The sequence below is a fragment of the Apteryx mantelli genome, chromosome 3 (assembly GCF_036417845.1).
Source record: "Apteryx mantelli isolate bAptMan1 chromosome 3, bAptMan1.hap1, whole genome shotgun sequence".
In the NCBI taxonomy this organism is placed as follows: domain Eukaryota; kingdom Metazoa; phylum Chordata; class Aves; order Apterygiformes; family Apterygidae; genus Apteryx; species Apteryx mantelli.
Window position 1 is genome coordinate 73,281,231 of NC_089980.1, and position 20,407 is coordinate 73,301,637.

The window sequence follows — 20,407 nt, forward strand, 5'->3', positions numbered from 1 at the left end:
TTTTGAATGTCGTAGAAGTGTTGCCATTTGCTAATGTATATATCCAAAGCAAGATTCCGTGATATGGAAAACGTGAATGTCCTAATTGCATGAAAAGAAGATATTTTCTATTTGCATGTGAATAGATTAAGAAGTGATGGCTAAATAGGCACAAATGTTACATAGAAATTACACTTCAACTGTGTCTTGTCAATTAGTAGATTAAGGGCAAGGCTTGATTTCAATAAAATCAGGTATAACCAGGGAAATACACACCAAAAAAAAAAAATCTTAAAGACTTAAAGTTGATGGACTGGTCACTTCTGTTATAACTGTTGAGGAGAAAGAACAATGTTAAAAAAAGTTGAACATGGGAAGTGGACTTCCTGTAGTCAGGGAATGCTGTTTTCAGACCAACTGTATTGTGTCCATATAGCTTATTTTAACTTTAAAATACATTTTTTAAGTAGGACTATTTTCATATAAATATTTATTAAGCCTATGTTTATAGCAACAGGATTTTTAAATCAGAATTTAACACTTAAATCTTGAATGTAAAAACCTTTTACCTTCAAACTTAACATGCACACACGGGTTTCTGTTACATCCAGATCTTTGCAGTAGAATGACAAGTTACATATTGTCTAAAATGAAGAATTTCAGCAATTTGAACATTTTTGTCTCTCCAAGTCTATTTTTAAGAATTTTTGTGCTTTATTTTTAATGCTCGTTCACTAAATTTTAAACCAGTCTTTTCACGATCAGAAGAGCTTCTAACTGAAAAATTGCTTAGTCTTAACATCACTGCCAATGATGTTCAGAAGTTACCTCATTTAGTAATGTAACCCAACTTTAATCCCTTACAAAATTATTTCCCTGTCTTCTCCATTTGTTTGATCTCAATCCAGCTACTTGATGTGTTTTGTTACAAAGTGAGATTGTAAGCTCTTTGGGGCAGGGAACTACTTACAGTATAAAAAATATGCTTTTATACTGCGAGTATAAATACAGACTTAAATAAGATGGGATGCAATTCATGTACCCAGTTAGGATGAGGGACAGTGGGATGCATTTCTTAAACACCTGCAAAATGTTTTCCTTCAGATTTTGTGATTGGAGGAGCATCTGTTTTGTAGTTTGATTTGCCTTTTCCTTGTTCCTCCTACTGATTTGCCTCTTCGTTCCAACTACTTGGACTATTCCTTTTTCTCTCCATTCGTTGTCCACCTTGAAACGGCAGAGAAAATTTGCAAAATACAAACGTGAAAAACTGAAAAGCCACTTTTTTTTAATCTGTGTTTTAAGTTTCCAATGTAAGTTAAGTATTCTCAATGTTTTTGTACTTCAGGTGCCCCTCATTTTAGTTGCAAAAGATTTTATATACTACACAAAGTAGAGGATCTCTTATTACTGAAATTGTCTTACATGGGATAAAACAGAGTTGAGGTTATAAAAACTTAAAACTAAAGAAAATAAATTTTCAGCATTGTTTCCTGTGTGAGATGTCTCTGTCCCTTATGGATGGTGTGTGCTGGGTGTCTGTCCTCCATTCAGGACTAGAGCAGGTCAAGTTACTCTCCTTGGCTCAGGCATGCACAGAGTTTGTCTCTAAATGCAGCTGACCTTGTTAGAATCACTTTTTCCTGAAAATATGTCAGTGTTCTCTTGATTTATTCCAGTCTTAGTTTCATATTCACCTAGAAACTAGTTAGTTTCATGAAATGGTAATATATTGCAAAAACATGGTTTCAGCTCCCTAGTGAATAATAAAGATGCAGTTCTTACTCTGTGGTGAAGATTTAAAAAGTTCTCTTGTACTTTTTAAATGTATCTGTGTGCTTATGTTGTTTAAATACTTTATAATGCAATCCATGTACGGCTGGAATTTTAGAGCATTTAACTGAATAATCATTTTTAGAGCCGTACAACTTAATTTAATAAGCAAAATTCCAGCATGTTTTACTATACATATTGATGTACACTTGTAATACAGCTCTTCAGAAGGAATTACATGAAAGCTTAGGACTTCATTCCCTAGTAAAAAATAATTTTTAAATGCTGTGTTCTTTTAGTGTTTGAAATGAAAACAAGTAACTATAGCTGTTGTATAGAAAAAACATTTAAAATGCCTGTGCGCGTATATATAGTGTGTGTATATATGTGGTGTGTGTATATATATATTTCCCTACACACACATACACACACACACACACACACATATATATGTAAACAAATCAGAGTGTAAAGTGTTATAAGTAGTACCTAAGGAAAAGGTAAACCTTTCTTCAGGGGATTCTTTGAACTGACTGCCTTTCAAAGTTTGATTATGTATTGGTGGGAGGGTTTAATACTACTAAGTTTTCTTTCAGTCATATTTCCTTAAGTAATTTGGCAAAGTGACATTTAAAGGTACAATTCATGTTTTAAGATATTTGACATTAATGTATTCCAAACTGGTTTGACAATAGGCCTTTTCCCCAGTTTGAATACCCACACGATCAGTAAAGTCTTTCATTTAAGTTATTGTCAGAAACAGTCCTTGTTTCATTATAATACTGAATTTAAAAAATCAGAGTTAAAAACTATAAAATACTGGATCTGTGTTCTCACATACAGCATTATATCTAAAGTTTTGGGAAGAATATTAGTACTATTTGTCACTGAGGTTGACAGCACACAGTAGCATAGAAAGCCATATGAATTTTCTTCTGTCTCTGGGAGAACATGTTCTTTGCATTTTGGCCTGTGTGGATATTGAGAATGCTGAAAGAAGAATTACTTTGTTAAGCAGTAAAATGGTTCTGGCATTTTAACTGGTCTTGATTGAGTGATGTAGGAAATGAACAAAATTTCAGAAATAGTGAAAGCAAGCTCAAACTGACTTTCAGTAGTATATTTATGAAAAAAAACAAATTTTAGAAATACTGCTGTTGAACCTTACATGACTGGAGTATTTGTTTCCCTGTCTACTCAGGAGTTCACAGAAAATACAGCCAACTGTGCAGCATATCTAATTTCTCTTTGATCTGTCCTGCACAGCAACAATGCTGTCGTCTTTTGCTATAGTGACTTTTGTTTCCTGTCATCTAACTTCAGGGAGCTAACTGTATTTCTCTGGCTCAAATGAGACTGCATTTAAACTAACAGCAGAAGGTATGGTCCATGGAATGGAACAAATTAAACATATATGTCACTGTAGGTAACTATTTTTAATCTAGAATGTTTTCTGAGGAGCCTGCTGTCTTTCGCATCTACTCAAAAGGCAAATAAAGACAACCATTTGAAATAAGAGTTGCATATTGAGAAAGGAGACACTAAGATCAATGATGTGTCCTAGCACAGAGTTGGGGGAGGAGGTGGAATGTGCATTACAATAATTCCTGTAAATTGTACAATATATGAACACTTGTTAGGGAATTCTGAAGGTCTAGCATAAGTTTTGGGGGATTATCTGTGATTAACAGTTAATGAAGATTTTCATGGTTAGTGTACCTGATCCAAAGGCTAACTTAGGGCTTGTTTCAGGCTTAGCAAAAAGGTATGTATGACAGGTAGCTTTAGCAATATATGATTTCTCAGTAAAACTTGAGGGAGATATTTTTGGAACCCTTATGGTATCTCAAAAGTGTGTTTCATTAAACATCATGGAATTCAGCACTTTGTACAAAGTTCATGCCTCATCTTGCAGATCTTTCTTCTTAGACTGAATGCATGCTTTATACCAGTTCAAGTATGAAAATACATTGTTTCTTCCCATGTATTTCAGGAAAAAAAAATATGAAAGAAATTTATAGGAAATTGTAATTCAATGTGCGTGTTATCAGCAAACACAGAAATGAAGTGCCTCCAACTTTAACTTTGCCTTTTCTGTTATGTATCTGTCAACCTTTGAAGGAGCGGAGTGCTGCAGTTTACAACCAACGCTCCTCCTAGAGCTTCAACCCTATTTATGCTTTTCACTGTCATCATGAATGAATTCAGTGACCTGCTTTCTGATCTGAAGGAACCAAGAGGTCCCTTTGCTGTAGAGGGTTACTTATAAGGAATATATTCTTTTTCTTGCTTCATACTTTGTCTCTTGGTATAAAGTAGGTGCTGAAGCAAGAAAATTCCTGTGTAATAGTAGTATGGTGAATTTACATGTTGTTATTTTATCAGAATTATGAGGTTTATCATTTTGATGGGTTTTAGTTTCCTGCAAGTCTCTTCTATAGATGGACTCTCTAACCAAGGAACTGACTAAAATCTTTTAGGACTTATCATGTTCAAAGGAGTCAAATACTACTTAGTGAATGGCTTTTTTCATACTTTTCTCCATCTATAGCCTTTTCAAACAATATGCTGATGATTTAAAATTTCCATTTACAAAAAAACTATGCTTATAGAGTAGCAAGAAAATTCTTGTTTCACTTGTGAAGAAATTTTTATTCATTGATTTAACTGGGGTTGTATTTCAGCTGTCACAGTTTGGACTGTCCAAACTCGAACTGATAACAGAGCAAGTACTGCCAAAATTTGAATTAAAAATAGATATGTTGATTCTAAGCTAGAATTTTGAGTTAAAATAAGTCTTACTGCGTATTTGCTTAATCTGTTTAAATGAGGTAGAAATAGGGTTGAGATCTGCAATAATAGGCTTAATTGAAACTTTACTATGATTTTATGCTGCTTCCATATGTTTTCTATCATGGAAATTATGTGAATAGTAATTATTATCATGCCTTCATAGGGAGTAGCAAAATAATGAAATGCTCTCTCTGCACTATGAAAAGCAGAAGTCAAGTTGTAACACTTACTTTATGTAGTCATCCAAGTTCCTCCTAAGGACAGCATGCTGTAACAGAACTTATTGCAAATGTACCTATCAAAGATGAATAAATCAACCACATTAGTATATCTTTTCCTCCCCTTAAAACCCTTTTTTTCTTCCAATAGTATATTAATGCCCTGAAGCCCAAATTCCAGCATTGTTGGTATTTTGATGTGCAATAAATGATGACTATGGGTTGGTTTGTGCTCCAGGCAATCCTACAATGCTTAAGAGTGGATGAAGGAAGAACAGTGAGGTACGTGTCTGGGCCTTGAAACTCAATGCCAGTCTCACATGCTGAATTTTATTAAATGGAAATATAACTACAATTCTAGAGAGCTACCTCTCTTAAGGGTGCATACTGAAATGAAAATATTTTCCCAAGGACTGTATAGTGCTAGTTAAAAGTTGGCCATGAATAGTGTTCTTTAAAACTCATTCTAGCTTGTGATATGCTGTGCCACTCAAAACAGCCATTAGATTTCCAGTAAGAACAAAATTCGGCAGCAGCTTGATTACTGTTTTTTTTGTACGTGTCAAGTGCATTAAAGGCAAGCTGATCATTTTAAGAGTTACTAAGTCAGCTTTTCAGTGAAGTATACCATAAATACACCAGTTAACATGCTAAATTGTGCATACCTGCTGCCTTCTTTTCAAGCAAATCTATTTTGCATTGCTGAAGCCTTAAGATGAAGGTACAGCCTGCTGCAAAGTCTTAGGAGTAGTACAGTACATCTAGTTCTTGTTGCTGTGAAGCTGCATAAAGTCAGTAGTCTGTATATATTTAACTCTGGAGTTTCATATGGATTTACAATCTGCCTATAGTTGTTTTTAGAAAATTTCAGTACTGCCATTGGATCCTGTGGAATCAAACCTTCATTAAAACTATTTCTTCTGTCAAACAAGCCGTGAGACGTTCCTTTCAATTTCCAGCAAAATAAATGTGGTTTTCATTGTTGACCCAGAGAGACTTTAACCTGTAAACTACTGAGCTTGCAGGATAAAGCGTTGCTGCTGAAAAAGTTTGTGCATGTTTGGAGATGTAGACCAAACTTACTGAATAACTTGCTAAGCTCTGGGCTCACTTCACTCTGGAAATGTTTCTGTTAGTATATCTAAAATCTGCCTAGGTTTCAAGTGAGAGCAAAACAAATTGGCTGCCTGTAGAATCCTAACCAAGTTAGTTGGGATAACTACTTTCTTACTAGTTTAAAAACATTTCCTTTCTACTTTAATTGGATAAAGTATTCTCATTTCTCTTTGTAGACTGATATTTAGCATCTGTTTAAGATACATTAGCCTTTTTCCATTCTTGAGTAACGCTTACTCTAGTGAGGGGTGAAATGGTTTGTTTTTTATTAAGATCTTTAGGATCTTTATGAATTTCAAGACATTCTTAAATGCATCCCTTTGATCTCTTAAACCTTGTTTGATTTGGTAGCCTGATCAGCCCTTTGCTACTGTTCTGACTTAAAATGCTTATAACTTTTAGCCTGTGCAGAGTAAGAAAAAAACTTTTTTCCTTAACATATATTCTTTTTTTTGTAATACTAGTGAAAGTTGAAGTAGGTTCTGCTTTGAACCAGCTGAACTGCCACGTTTTAAAACTAAAACAGGAAATACTTGCATAGAAACTGCAAGAAAAAAGTATTTTTTCATTTTATATTGATTTAGATTGAAAATCCTTACGTAAAAATTGAAACAATGTTTTTGGTAGTCTAAATGATTTTAACCTAGAGTACTGGTCTTTCATACTCATTTTCTTCTTAATACCTTGTATCTTTCATAGGTGCATTGTAATTATAAGGGTACCATATTAGTGTTTCATATGTTGGCACTTACTTAACTCTTAGACTGTATTCAGCCTAGTTTATTTTGCATTTTGGCCTTTAGCTTACAGAGCTGCAATATTGCACTGATCAAGATGGTCTGTTTCCTTGCAAACTAAATTCTTCATCTTTCATTTGCTCTGTGACCCAGTCTTTCAGTTTATAGAAAAGCTTGCTTTGTTCTAGATTGTTCCATTTTTTGTTTTAATATTATTAAAGGCCTGTATACTGGAGTTGCCATTTCATACTGATCTTTGTATTTTCAGATTGGGGAGGGGAGGGGAACCCATTGCAATCTGTTACAATGATTATTAACTTTTTAAGATTCAAAATTTAGACCTGTCAGATCATTAGAAATGTCAGACGGACTTTTTTGGCCTAGAATAGAAATGTACAGTTTTCATGGAAGTATAATACAAGCTCCTGTCTCTGTGTAGAGCCTTATTTCAATGAAGTTCTGTACTAATACGGAAATCTGTCAAGTCAGGTCTAATTGCAGAGCTGGAGCTGCAGTCATTTTTGGTGCTAGACCTCTTGACCTGTGTTATCTTTTGCTGTTACAGATAGTCATTAAAGAAAAATCACAGCCTTCTAGGCATATGGGTCTGAAAAGTCAGCAATATGAGCAAAATTGGGGTAATGGCTCCCAGCTTAATCCTGTGCCTCAGACAGCAATGTGGTTTCCTGTCACTAGAGATGGTGGATACCATCTTAGCAGCTCTTTTGATCAGATTCTTGCTCGCCTATCTTAGCTTCTAGAACACATGCAGTTGTAAGATACTGATACTGGAGAAAATCATTTGAGCATTAACATGACATAGGATGGCTTAATGCTGCTTTCAGTGGAATAAAATAAACCTTTTCAGTGGAATAAAATAAACCTTCATAATTTCCAGTATTTGCATATAGCTGCTCTTACTTGTAAAGAGTTGCCTGGCAAGCCTTGCTCATGTGTCTGCTGTGTCTTTGTCATAAAATCAGAGTAAGTTGTTCCAGGCTTTAGCTTTAGAACAGAGGACCTGTGACTGGTGAAGGACAGAACAATACACCATAAAACAGAAAATTGCTTTGCAAAACTTGAGAAGAAAAAAATTATTTTTTAAACACGTGTAACTAAAACAGAGGATGATGACCTCTTCATAACTGAAGTGTTGCCCTGCAGCTATTCAGATATAATTTTCCCTGTAATGGAGAGATCCTTAAAGAGCCTATGTTCCTTCCTAAGTAAATACAGGGCATCCTGTCAAATCAACAATCTAAACTTAAGTTTAAAACTGTATCAACAGTCCTGGACGTCAGTGAAATATGTTCATTAAAAACATTTTAAATTGTGTTCTAGGAGAGCTCTGAAGTTGTAATGAAAATGTCATGTTAGTGGTTTCTGAAGGTGATGCATTTTATATATTCCTGCATGGAACAGGACTTTTCATTCACTCTAAGGCTGAATAAATTTTTTTTTGCTATGAAGTCAGTAATGCTAAGTTTCAATAGAGTAGGGACTAGCAGCTGAAGTGTAGCACTACCTCAAGTTTCACTGTTTTTTCTGATCACGTTTAAAACAATCTTTTCCTGCTCGCTCTTATCTAGAGATGAATTTTCTTTGATTAGAGAACAACAGAAGCTTGAATTCAAGGCAAGGATTACTTATTGTTAAAAGTACACAAATCAAAATGATGTAGTCATTGAAATGCATTCAGTTCTGAATTCTATGTACATGTTCCAATGTAATCATGGTCTCTAGGCATCTACTTAGCAAAAAGTAACAATTATTAAAAAATACTAGTGTGAGCGTTTCTATGTCTATTTTCTTGGTCATTTTCACTTTCTAGCACTTGCATAATAAACTACAGATCAAAAATATACATAAAACTGTAAAATAACTTTCTACTTCCTGTAACTGTATCGGGTGATTTACATGTTCTTATTTACCCTGTGGCAAGTCTTCATTCAGAGGTATCTTATTTTCTGTAGTCTCTTTGAGAATTAAATATAAACCTTTTTGCATTTGAGTAGGAAATATATCATGTTTAAAGTATTTGTATTAAGCTTTTAAAATTATTCATTAGTCTAGCTATTATAGTTTCTGTCAACTTTTTGGACTGGTAAACATTTTAAATATGTGTGTGTTAGTTACAACAATGGCTGTTACAATGATCATGGTAAAGTTTTTAAAGTAAGAAATATTAGCAATGCAATCAAACTTAATGCAGTAATAAATTATTGAGAAAATGCTTTTAAGGCTCTACATCCCTACCAGTTAAGTGTCTCAAACTCATCCTGTATGACAGATTTTAGTTATGAAAAGCAAACTTGGCTCATATATATTCACACCTCCCTCCTATTTTAAGAGCCCCGTGGCAGGTTATGTTTCTTGTATCTAATTCATAAACAAATATGACACTACTCCAAACTGAGCAGTGGCTTTCTGACACAGGTGAATGTCCTTTAAGAAGGTAAGGTAGGCTGCGAAACATTCGCTTGACTTAAAACAGGCATGGAAGCTAAACCCCAAGAACTGATAGGTAAGTGCCTTATCCGACTGCTATAGCTAGCCTCTAGGTGGACATTATACTGAAAAGAGGACAGTATACCTGAAGGCATGGACCAAGTCTCACTTCATTCAGGAATAATGTCTCACTTCATTCAGGAATAATTTGAGTTCTCTCTATATAATATTTCTGAAGTAAGGAAATATTAATGGATTTTCTTTATTAGCCAACAGCAAGATATCCATTTTATCCACAACAGAGCAATGTGATACTTAGTTGAATTAATCATTCAGTGACTTATCCACAGTGACTTCTACACATTGTTTATGTTAACTTGAAGAGTTCATAAAACTGAGCTATGTTCATCCACTTTCTGTATTTATTTGCATGGGTTAAAAGTGCCAGATGAAGCTTTAACAACTTGCAGATTCCTAGACAAAACAAAGGAAATGAGCTAAGTTGTAAGTAAAAACTAAGCCAGTAACATTAGTTTTTCAAAAGATTTTCATATTTCCTAATAGTCAGGACCTATTTAGTTTGGGACTTTGAAGACAAAAGCGCTTCAAGCAATTGTTTCACTAGTCAAAAATAAACAATGTGAAAACTCTTTTATAAATTCAGTTTTGGGTCAAAATTAAAAATTCAGCTAGGAAATCATCAAAAGTAATCTGACACTCTGGAAAAACAAGTGGCATTATAAGAATCTGCAGTTAATCAGGAATCTTTCCCTTTGAGACTTGCTTAAACCAATTATAAAATACATTGTTATTACTTACAGGAAATTAATATTTAATGTATTAAATGTGGCCTTTTTTAATTCCTTAGTAAATGTTATGCAAACTGTGTTGCAATTTTTCAAAACCCAGCTGAAAAGGATCATTAAGAGAAGTACTAATTTAAAACTGATTTTTCTTTGCCTTATGTGCTGGTTTATTTGTAGTTTCACTTTATTGCTACTCAGGATCCAGACATCATGCGCTTATTCTGAGAACAAAACCACCAGTCAGAGATTATTCCTGGGGTATGCCATTCATGTGGGATCAGTCAGATGCCTTCCTGAATGCTTACTTATCTTGGTAATTTTAAAAGGAAAAAATCAAACTTGCTTGCACTGGTGATTACAGTTCAGGCTTAGCTTTACATGAGGTCTCTTCGCACAGGACAGCGGTGAGAGTTGCTAGTGAAGATCCATTGCTCTCCAACTTTCTCATCTTGGTAGAATAAGCTCTAGTGCTGCTCTAGCTGGAATGCTGATCTTTGTACTCGAGACAATCTTTTATAGACTGACCTTCTGACCAGAAGAAAATACTTGGTAAGCAGTAGCAGGCAGTCTCCGCAAGTAGTTTCTGTGTTCAGCATCTGCTTACTACAAGACACTGCTAATAAGGACTCCAATCTAGGTGTAAGAAAAGAGGAGCACCATGGTATCAGAGCCAGGGAGAATCACCTAACTAAGCATTCTATAAATATTTATAGCACAACAAAGTTATTAATTTAATATCTGTTCTCACATTAAGTTTTTGTTTCCTCCAGATATTAAACACTGTTTTACTCGCATAATTTTATCTGAATAGGTTCAATTAACCCCCCTACTAAAGTCTAGTCCAACTCTTGCTCAGTGTTTATTTTAGTTTTACTGTCGGTATCAAAGATAAACTAAGCTGAATGTACAGAACTGTAAATGTTACATTATTCACTTTAAATGGTTACTATATACTTGCCTTATGTTTTACTACTGGTAACTACTGTAGCAAGGCCAGTAAGCAGCTATGTGTACAACTAATATTTTGCTGGGGAGTGGTACACAGCACGTTGTTTTATCTTGGTACACATCTTTCTTGCAACTCATGGCATCTGCTGTGATTTAGCTCCAGAAGCCTTTAAATATGTTATTCTTGTATGGGTTATTGTGTTTTACGTGTGCACATGGTTTTTGTGCCTGCACTAGTGGTTTGAATTGGTGCCGCTAGAGTGAAGCATAGGTGACACCAAAGCATGTATGGGCCTTGCAAGGCACTCTAAAAATGGCCTTCTTGGGTTCCCTTTTTCTAGCCTATTCATGCTATTACAAAAGTACTCATTTTACAGATTTAAATTACTTAAGTGTAGAAGTGAAGACCAGAGACAAAACATCATTTCCCTGCTAGTATCCTGTTAGAGAGGGAGGCCTATTTGTCATTTTAAAGTTTGCTGCTCCTTAATATTTATCAAATTCTATACAAAGACTGCTTGCCAATCTAAACAGCCATATCCATGGGAAATAAGATTGATTGTGTTAAAAAGTTGAATAGTAACAAAGAACAACTTGTTTCCTTTCTTTACTCTTCTTGAGGGTGTCCCAGGTTTACACATCTTTCAAAATGACACTGTAAATTTCCAACTTAGTAATTTCCATTTAATGTGGTAAAGATTGGTTTAAAAATGTTTCTGAAACTCTGTCCAAACAAAGCATTTGTGGTGGTTCTTTTACTCGTGATCCAGTTTGCCAACGTTTATTTGGCTAAATATGTTTACAGAAATAATATAGAATTCTATTGTAAAATATTTTTCACTTGCTACTGAAAGCCAGCTTTTCTGGCAGGAAAACAAACTTCATGACCTAATAATGTGGGATCGTGGATTTCTAAACTTACGTAGTTCAGCTATTCTGTTTAATTTTAGGCTATGTCATAGTAGTTTTGATGGCAGAGTTGTCCTGTGGGGATGCATGGAGTTTAAAAGCATGCTTTTGATGTCTGTAAAGAAAAAAAAATAATCATCATTTTCTTTGTAAATCCACACAGAACACGCTTGTCTTTTCACAAAGATTTAGCCTAAGGGGAGCACAGCTTTCAAAATATGTTAACATCCCACTGTTGAGAAGAAAAGTAAGAAATGGGTATCCAGTTTTCCACTTCAGACTAGCAACCTCTTGAGTGCTAGGTTACTGCAAGGGGACAGCTATTTTTTGTTCTGTGTACCTTTTTGAATCCATGGTAGTAGTTTTAAATTAGATCTGCTGAGCTAATTTCATACACTTCTGGGAACAATTATTTCAGGCCAATCTGGAATGTAAGAGAAGGCTGGTATTTCCAGACGTTGCTTTGCTTAGAAACCAAGTCTCCATCCAACATCAAATTTCACATTCTTGGGATAAAACCCTTGTGGTTTCCATTAAATTGAAGACATTGCATTTACAGTGCATCTACTGCAAGTGCTTCCAGCACAGAGGAAGAGAATCACCACTGCATCAGAACCGAAGATGTGTTAATTAGGATGAAGAAAGAAGCTCAGCTCCTCCATCAAGATGTTTGTGTTCCAAAAGCCAAATGATGTGAGCATAGACACCTGCATTTTTGATGTTATTTCTTATGTGCAATATGATCTGTTATCCTTCCCAATTATTGTATCTGAGAGTCACTTTATTTTGTGTTGAAATTGTCTCCAGTATTTTGAACATCTTGAACATTGTTTTTAAAGAGGTCGATACAATAGTTTCTCTGCTGCCATGTTAAACTAGATGCATCTTTTGTGTCTTCAAAAGCAATACTGAAAGTATGATTTTGGAGCAGTATCTTTTCCCTGCAACAAGATTTCTAAGAATTGTATAATACAGAGTAACCATAAATGTAATGGAGAACAGAAAGAAACATTTTGTTAAGAAATTTTAAACTTGTTCATAGCAAGACCAACACATTCTCAGGAGCCAAGAAACATGCAACTAGCCCCAGTGATCTGTGATATGAAGTCTTTCTAGATTGGCACCCACAAATTAAAAGATATCAGCTGATCTGCAGCTTGTTTGCATTTCCTTGAACAATCAGTAGCCTGTTATGATCCCTTGCTATGAGCCAAATGGAGCCTAGAGATGTATTTAGATTGTTCTGCTTTATTGATGCATGTATGTCAAATAATCACTCCCCCCCCCCACCCCCCATTTACAGTGCAGTTACGTGGGGCCTGGCCTGATGTCTTTTTCCCACTATCAAATGTTTTACGCTGCATGCTGACTGGTACTTCTCGGAGGTCAATAGGAGCATTTGTTATGTACTCATTCATATCAAGTATTCATTCCCTATTAAAAATATATATATATATAGTGGGAAGAAGGCCATGAGAAATAAAGCCCATGTTTTGTGATGACTATAATGAGATTGCTTGGAGCATAAATCACTGACAGCAAATTTAATTACTTATAATTAAAAGGGAATGGATTTCCCATCATACATGCTAAAACATGTTCTATATTAGCAATGCTAAACATTCTCTGAACTCAGAATTCAATGTTTGCATATGGAAAAAAATGATTAATGTGTATAATATTGTACATGAGTGGTGTCATATTTGATAGCATGAGGGCTGATAAAATGCAAGTAGATCTAGAAGAAACTATCCTAACCCACAGTAAACCTGCTTGCATTCTAGTGCACTTCAGGATAGTCTAGGCCAGATTTGGCTGTCATCCTCACTTTTAAAAAGTGAGCTCCATGCCTAGCTTCCCTGTGATGAGTAAGTTCTGAGTAACTCCTGTCTAGAAAAAAAGTACTCTCAAAACATGTATTGTATCTGATGTTCTTCCTGGTAGTATGTATTTACACAAAGGAATAGTTGGGGAAATTACCCGGGTGAAAACAGGAGAATTGATTTCTCATAAGAATCTTGACACTTCATGTGGACAAAGCATTCCTCCATGACTGCTCCTATTATAGGACAGAAGTTTGGTTTTATTGCCTTTATATGGAAAATGTGTAATTATTTTATCTTTTATGTGAAAGAGCAGATTGTGATAACCCATGTGTTCAAAAATCATGAACTGTGTTTCAAGAAATACAGAAATCAGAGAAAGATGCCAGATTCTTTGACTTTTGGAAGGTAAAGAATTTGAGTTAGCATTTTTAAGTTTCTCTGATGAGTAGGACTAAAAGTTTAAAAAAGACATTTTTAACATAATGTGGTTTCAAGAGTTTAAGCGAACAAAAAATGCTAAGTATCACACTGATGCTGAAAATGTACTCTTCAAAATCTTTGAATATACTATATTAGGGGTGAAATCCTTTAAATTACAGCCTAACCATGAATGGGGACCAGTAGGGATACTGAATAAATATTAATAATCTATATCAGTATAAAATATGGAGAAAATGACATATTTGTCAAGTCTCAGTATGTTGTGTATGGCTTGTGAGGATCTAATATGCCATTGAACTCCACAGTAATACTCCCCTTTGTTACTGATTTAACTAAATTTGCATAAAATGATGTTTCAAATTTAACCAAGTATTTCTTTTCCAGGTGACCCTGTTATTATGCTTTTTCTCCTTGTACCTTTGTTTTACTGAGTTGTAAAATACAGTTTGCTGAATGCTAATGGAATTAAGTCAGCAGGCCTTGATAAATTTGTTTCTATTACTTCGCACAACTGAGATTACTTCAAAACTACAATATACTCTACTCAATGTGGATATTATAGCCTTTGTATAGATTTGTCATTTGAATAAACTCACTGAAAAAATCTATTTTCAGTACTTACTCCTTCATGTTAAAAGTTATTTTTAGAGTTCAATATATTTTCCTAAACAAAAGATCTCTGGCTGTTTGAATAGTTTGCCTTACTATTTTAGAAGAAAGAGGCAGTTAATTTAATACTACTGATTCTTATCTTTTCCAAATCCCCTTTTATTAGACACTTTGCTTTTCTCTTTTGTTCCTCATTCTTGTCTTCTGCTTTTTGGTTCATTGAGGTTCCACAGCTTTATCTTGGAGTGAGGTAATATAAGTTGGTGACACAGGAAACAAGTCTCCTTGCAAGCACCATATCTGTTGTCAGCTAAGTATAGGGCTGGAACTGTTCAAGGTTAATATGTTTTCTTCTCCATGAACAACTCGTCAAACAACAAGATAACAGAAAAGGAGTTAGTTTTCTGAAGACGCTTATGGCCTATCTACTTTTATAATTACAAGAGACTGTACACAAACATGTTAAAGTAGAATTTTCTTTTCTAGGCAAGAGTCTAGAAATGTGTTCGGTTTCTTACCAGGTAAATATGAAGACAAGCTCATTCTCTCAAAGAACTTGTTACAAAATTTTCTTGTATGTGTCTGAAAATTAACCATCATGCTGCATTAATGGATTGTGTGAAAGAGGTACATTTGTTTGCAGGAGATGAGAGAATTTTAGTTTCTTAATTATTTGAAATGAATGTGGTGGTCTTGCCTTCTGATTGCCTGCAGGCTTAAGATGTTTAAAGAAAAAAGTGCTAATTTCTGTATCTTTCTAAAAAAACTGTTAAACTTGACAACAATATTTGTTTTTATGTCCATACCTTGAATTAAACCTATGCATTACATACGTGCACAAATTGCAAGTATTCATAATGTGGAAGTTCAGTATAGACCAAGTCTGCTCAGATGTAACAAACTGCAAGATCAGGAGTGGGCTTTTGTGGGACAGAGAATCTTCTCAGTTCTGTATAGTAATGGTTAGTAGACAAGATGTATTTTTTTTCCTATGTTAGGTGAAGTGATTGTAGAGACTTTTAAAAAAATTTTTACTTCTCAGCTGGTGCACAAAGAAGAGGAAAAAGGGACAATCAAAAGGTCCACACTACTAAAAAAATATTTTCACCAATATGCTTGGGAACTTACAGGTTGTTTGAGGGGGAAAGATTGACTTAGCTTAAAGTCCCACTTTTGCAATCCAAGCAGGCAGCTGGTCTAGTTCCAAGGAATTTCACAAAATTTCTGCAGAACTGTAGGGATTCACTTGGCAAATCTGAATGCAAAATCAGATCTGTGTTTTACGTGATAGTCATATTTGTGCAAGTGTGTTTGGAATGATAACACTATGGCCTGTTTAAAAAAAAAAAAAAAAAAAGCAACCTCACTTGTGTTTTGCTTCTGTTTTCATTTTCTCAATATGCATTATGTCTGGAGAAGCAGTTCAGTGTTCTGTGTGGATATATGCAGTTTTAAAGCATTTAAGGAAACACTGCAGCCCAGCAGTGATGGGCTCTCATCACTGAGGGCCTAAACAGGGTAGGAACTCAGTAGAGGCAGCATTTATCTCTAGTTCTCTCCTGTGCACATTCCCCTTTCTGCTGCTTTGCTGATCTTGTTTGATGTACAAGCACTTCAGGGCAGGACCTTGCTTTTCTGTTTTTATAATATTTTTTTATAATGCTTGTCTCGATGGAAACAGGATCTCACAATGCCAGTGTTGATGTTGAGTTCTGCCTAATGTTCTTAACTTTTACATCTGATTAAATTGTCAGTCCTGGGCATTTACATGGTACCGATGATAAATGTGTTTCTTAATCTATGAATCCTGAAAAGAAGAATTGTTTACAGGGGACATTCATTTTTATTCTTGTTATCCCTGGGTTTGGGGGAATGTAACTGTACCTTAAATCAAAACTCTTTATGAGCAGGACTCAGCTTTAGCGGGGTCGGTCTGACAGTATTTTCCCCTTACTTTCATTTCTTCTGCTTTGTTGTTAACATAGATATCTTAAGACTGCAATCAGATATACTGTTCTGCCTCCAGTGCAGCCAAAGGGTAAAGTAGCCATTCTTAGGTTGGCCCCACTTACTCTTTTCTTCCTCCTAGTCTCAATGTTGCTGTTTTCTTAGATCTGCTGAAAAACTTAAATCTGCTGTTACTTAAATCTGTTCTCTCAAAAATGATCTGCCCATGTCTTCATTTTATCCATATAGGCCTTGAAGTCCATCAGAGATCGCATCTGTAGAGAGCAGTCCTATTTAACAATATCTGACAAGAATAAGGAAGCAGAGCAATTTGTTTTAAGTCATTAAAACAACAATTTAAGTGTTAAGCAGGATATTGTCACCTTTGCTAGCCACTACCTCCACAGTCTTCCTTTCTGTAAGGAGTCATGGCAGGAAACATCTTGTCTTAAGGAAGCAAAATTTACTATTGTCCTCCCCTTCTTATTAGTCAGGATTACAGTCCCAACTAGAAACCATGCCATTGGTTATATGTTACATAACCAAGATAATCCTTGTTTCAGTTCCTTCAAAAGCTCAGAGAAAAATGCAATAATTAAGACATGTTTCTATCTTTTTTTTCTTGGATATGTGACATTTGCTTCCAGTGTATATACATGTTAACACACTTAAATTTGTTATCTTAAAGTCTCCCCAACATTGTAGGAAAAAGTGAGGTAAAGGGTTTTACAGGGTGCCTGCCAATGGGATGCACTGCATCGCGGGGTATGCTGACTTTGACAATGTTTCTTCTAGAATGCAACTCAGCTGTTTGTTCAAGGATTTGTTTGCGATCTTTCTCCATATCCCACAGTCCAACCATTGAGTCTTGTACAGAAGCTCTAATTAGGCTAGATTTTATCAGAAATCTGAGCGCAGCTAACAGACGCAGCAGTTTGCGCAGCAGTTCACGCAGAAGGGCGCGCGAAGGGACCTTCGTTTCTGTTCCCTGCGGTGTACGTTTCCTCAAGTATGGTTGTGACATGCCGCACAGCGCGTTCCCCAGCGGCTGTTGGAGTTGCTGTGTCAGAAGCTTGGACCCGGACTGACCCTCTGACAGTAGATGCAGCCCTACAGGTCTCAGGCTGCAGGGAGTGCTTGGGGCCTCTCCGGGAGGCCTGGGCTGGCAGCCAGCTCTCCTGCAGGAGGTGTGCTGCTGTTGGCGAGCTGTGTCGTCAGGTAAGGGAGTTACGGGAGGAGGTCAGTAGGCTGCGCAGCATCCAAGAAGCAGAGCAAGAGATAGACAGGGTATTCTCGGAGACTGTGCAGCTTCGGGAGTCCCAACCCCCCACAGCAGTGGAGTTGCCAGAGGGCTCTGTGCCGTGTGAAACGGTACATCATAACACCATAGAAGAAGGCTGGAAACTGGTCACTGCTCGTGGGAGGAGAAAGGCTCCTACTCCTCCCGAAGACTTGAGGCTGAAGAACAGGTTTAGTGCCCTCCAGGATGAGGAGGAGATGGGCATGGCTGCAAGGGAAGTACCTGGGACAACACACCCTGTGCCTTGCCGGAACGCCCGGAAGAAGCGGCGGGTGATTGTTGTGGGGGACTCCCTGCTGCAGGGGATGGAGGCATCTATCTGCCGACCTGACCTCTTGTCTAGAGAGGTTTGTGGTCTGCCGGGGGCTCGTGTGAGAGATGTCATGCAAAGACTGCCTAGGCTCGTCCATTCTTCGGACTATTACCCACTGCTGCTCTTCCATGTGGGCGCCAATGACACCAAGGGCAAACTGGAGACCATCAAGCAGGATTTCAGAGCTCTGGGGATGGTGGTCAAGGGTCTGGGAGCCCAGGTCATCTTCTCCTCAATCCTGCCAGTGAGGGGGATGGATGAGAGGAGGAGGAGATGGACTTTCCAGGTTAACGACTGGCTGCGCCGCTGGTGTTGGCAACAGGGTTTTGGTTTCTATGACCATGGGACCCTGTCTGAAGATCGACAACTGCTGCGGAGAGATGGGATCCACCTCACGAGGCAGGGCACGCGGGTCTTTGCCAACAGGTTGGCCAACCTGGTAAGGAGGGCTTTAAACTAGGAAAGATGGGGGGAAGGGGAGAGTAATAGTGCCAGGGTAGTTGGCAAAAGACTGCTCAAGTCGGGATGCCTCCAGCAGGTGAATGCAGCCAGGGAAGTGCGCATGGGATGTGGCTATGGAGGACCCTCTTGTATCCCTCCTGGGAAACCTGCATGCTCAATCACCTCGCTGAAATGCCTGTACACCAATGCACGCAGCATGGGGAACAAACAGGAAGAACTAGAGATCTGTGTGCGGTCGCAGGGCCATGATCTCATTGCCATTACAGAGACATGGTGGGATAGCTCGCATGACTGGAGTGCTGTCAGGGATGGCTATGTGCTTTTTAGGAAAGACAGGCCAGGAAAGCGAGGTGGTGGAGTTGCTCTTTATGTGAGAGAGCAACTGGAATGTATTGAGCTGTGCCTAGGGGTGGATGAAGAGCGAGTCAAGAGCTTATGGGTAAGGATTAAAGGGCAGGCTAGCATGGGTGACACTGTTGTGGGTGTTTACTACAGGCCACCTGATCAGGAAGAGGAAGTCGATGAGGCCTTCTACAGTCAGCTGGAAGTAGCCTCACGATCCCAGGCCCTGGTTCTCATGGGGGACTTCAACCACCCTGATATCTGCTGGAAAGACAACACAGCTAGGCACAAACAGTCCAGGAGGTTCCTGCAGAGCATTGGTGACAACTTCTTGACACAGGTGGTGGAGGAGCCAACAAGGAGAGGTGTGCTGCTGGACCTCGTACTAACAAACAAAGAAGGACTGGTGGAAGATGTGAAGGTCGGGGGCAGCCTTGGCTGCAGTGACCATGAGATGGTGGAGTTCAGGATCCTGCGAGGAGGCAGCAGGGCACTAAGTAGGATCACAACCCTAGACTTCAGGAGAGCAAACTTTGGCCTCTTCAGGGACCTACTTGGAGGAATCCCATGGGTTAGGGCCCTAGAAGGAAGGGGCGTTCAAGAGAGCTGGTTAATATTCAAACATCACTTCTTCCAGGCTCAAGAGCGGTGCATCCCTATGAGTAGGAAGTCAAGCAAAGGAGGTAGGAGACCTGCATGGATGAGCAAGGAGCTCCTGGCAAAACTCAACCAGAAGAAGGAAGTATACAGAAAGTGGAAAGGGGGTCAGGCCACTTGGGAGGATTATAGAAACATTGTCCGAGTATGCAGGGATGCAACGAGGAAGGCTAAGGCCCGTTTGGAATTAAATCTGGCAAGAGATGTCAAGGACAGCAAGAAGGGCTTCTTCAAATACATCAGTAGCAAGAGGAAGACTAGGGAGAATGTGGGGCTTTTGCTGAAAGGGGTGGGTGTCCTGGTGACGAAGGATGCAGAGAAGGCAGAGTTACTGAATGCCTTCTTTGCTTCAGTCTTCACTGCTCAGGCCAGCCCTCAGGAACCCCAGACCCTGGAGGCAAGAGAGAAAGTCTGGAGAAAGGAAGACTTTCCCTTGGTGGAGGAGGAGTGGGTTAGAGATCATTTAAGCAAACTTGACACCCACAAATCCACGGGCCCTGATGGGATGCACCCACGAGTGCTGAGGGAGCTGGCGGACGTTATTGCTAAGCCACTCTCCATAGAATCACAGAATCACAGAATCACTGAGGTTGGAAGGGACCTCTGGAGATCATCTAGTCCAACCCCCCTGCTCCACCAGGGTCACCTAGAGCACATTGCACAGGATTGCATCCAGGCGCATTTTGAATATCTCCAGAGAAGGAGACTCCACCACCTCTCGGGGCAACCTGTTCCAGTGCTCTGTCACCCTCACAGTGAAAAAGTTTTTCCTCATGTTAAGAT

The 20,407-nt window shown here is 37.8% G+C and overlaps 1 long non-coding RNA gene across 1 annotated transcript; it reads right to left on the minus strand.

Annotated features, from left to right (window-relative positions):
- Window positions 1-461: 461 nt before the first annotated feature.
- On the minus strand, window positions 462-9,901 carry LOC106497967 (uncharacterized). The gene is made up of 3 exons (XR_001294874.2): window positions 9,884-9,901; window positions 4,776-4,840; window positions 462-1,206 (listed from the first exon to the last, which is right to left on the minus strand). It is a non-coding gene; the product is annotated as an uncharacterized lncRNA (long non-coding RNA).
- Between the last annotated feature and the right edge of the window lie 10,506 nt (window positions 9,902-20,407).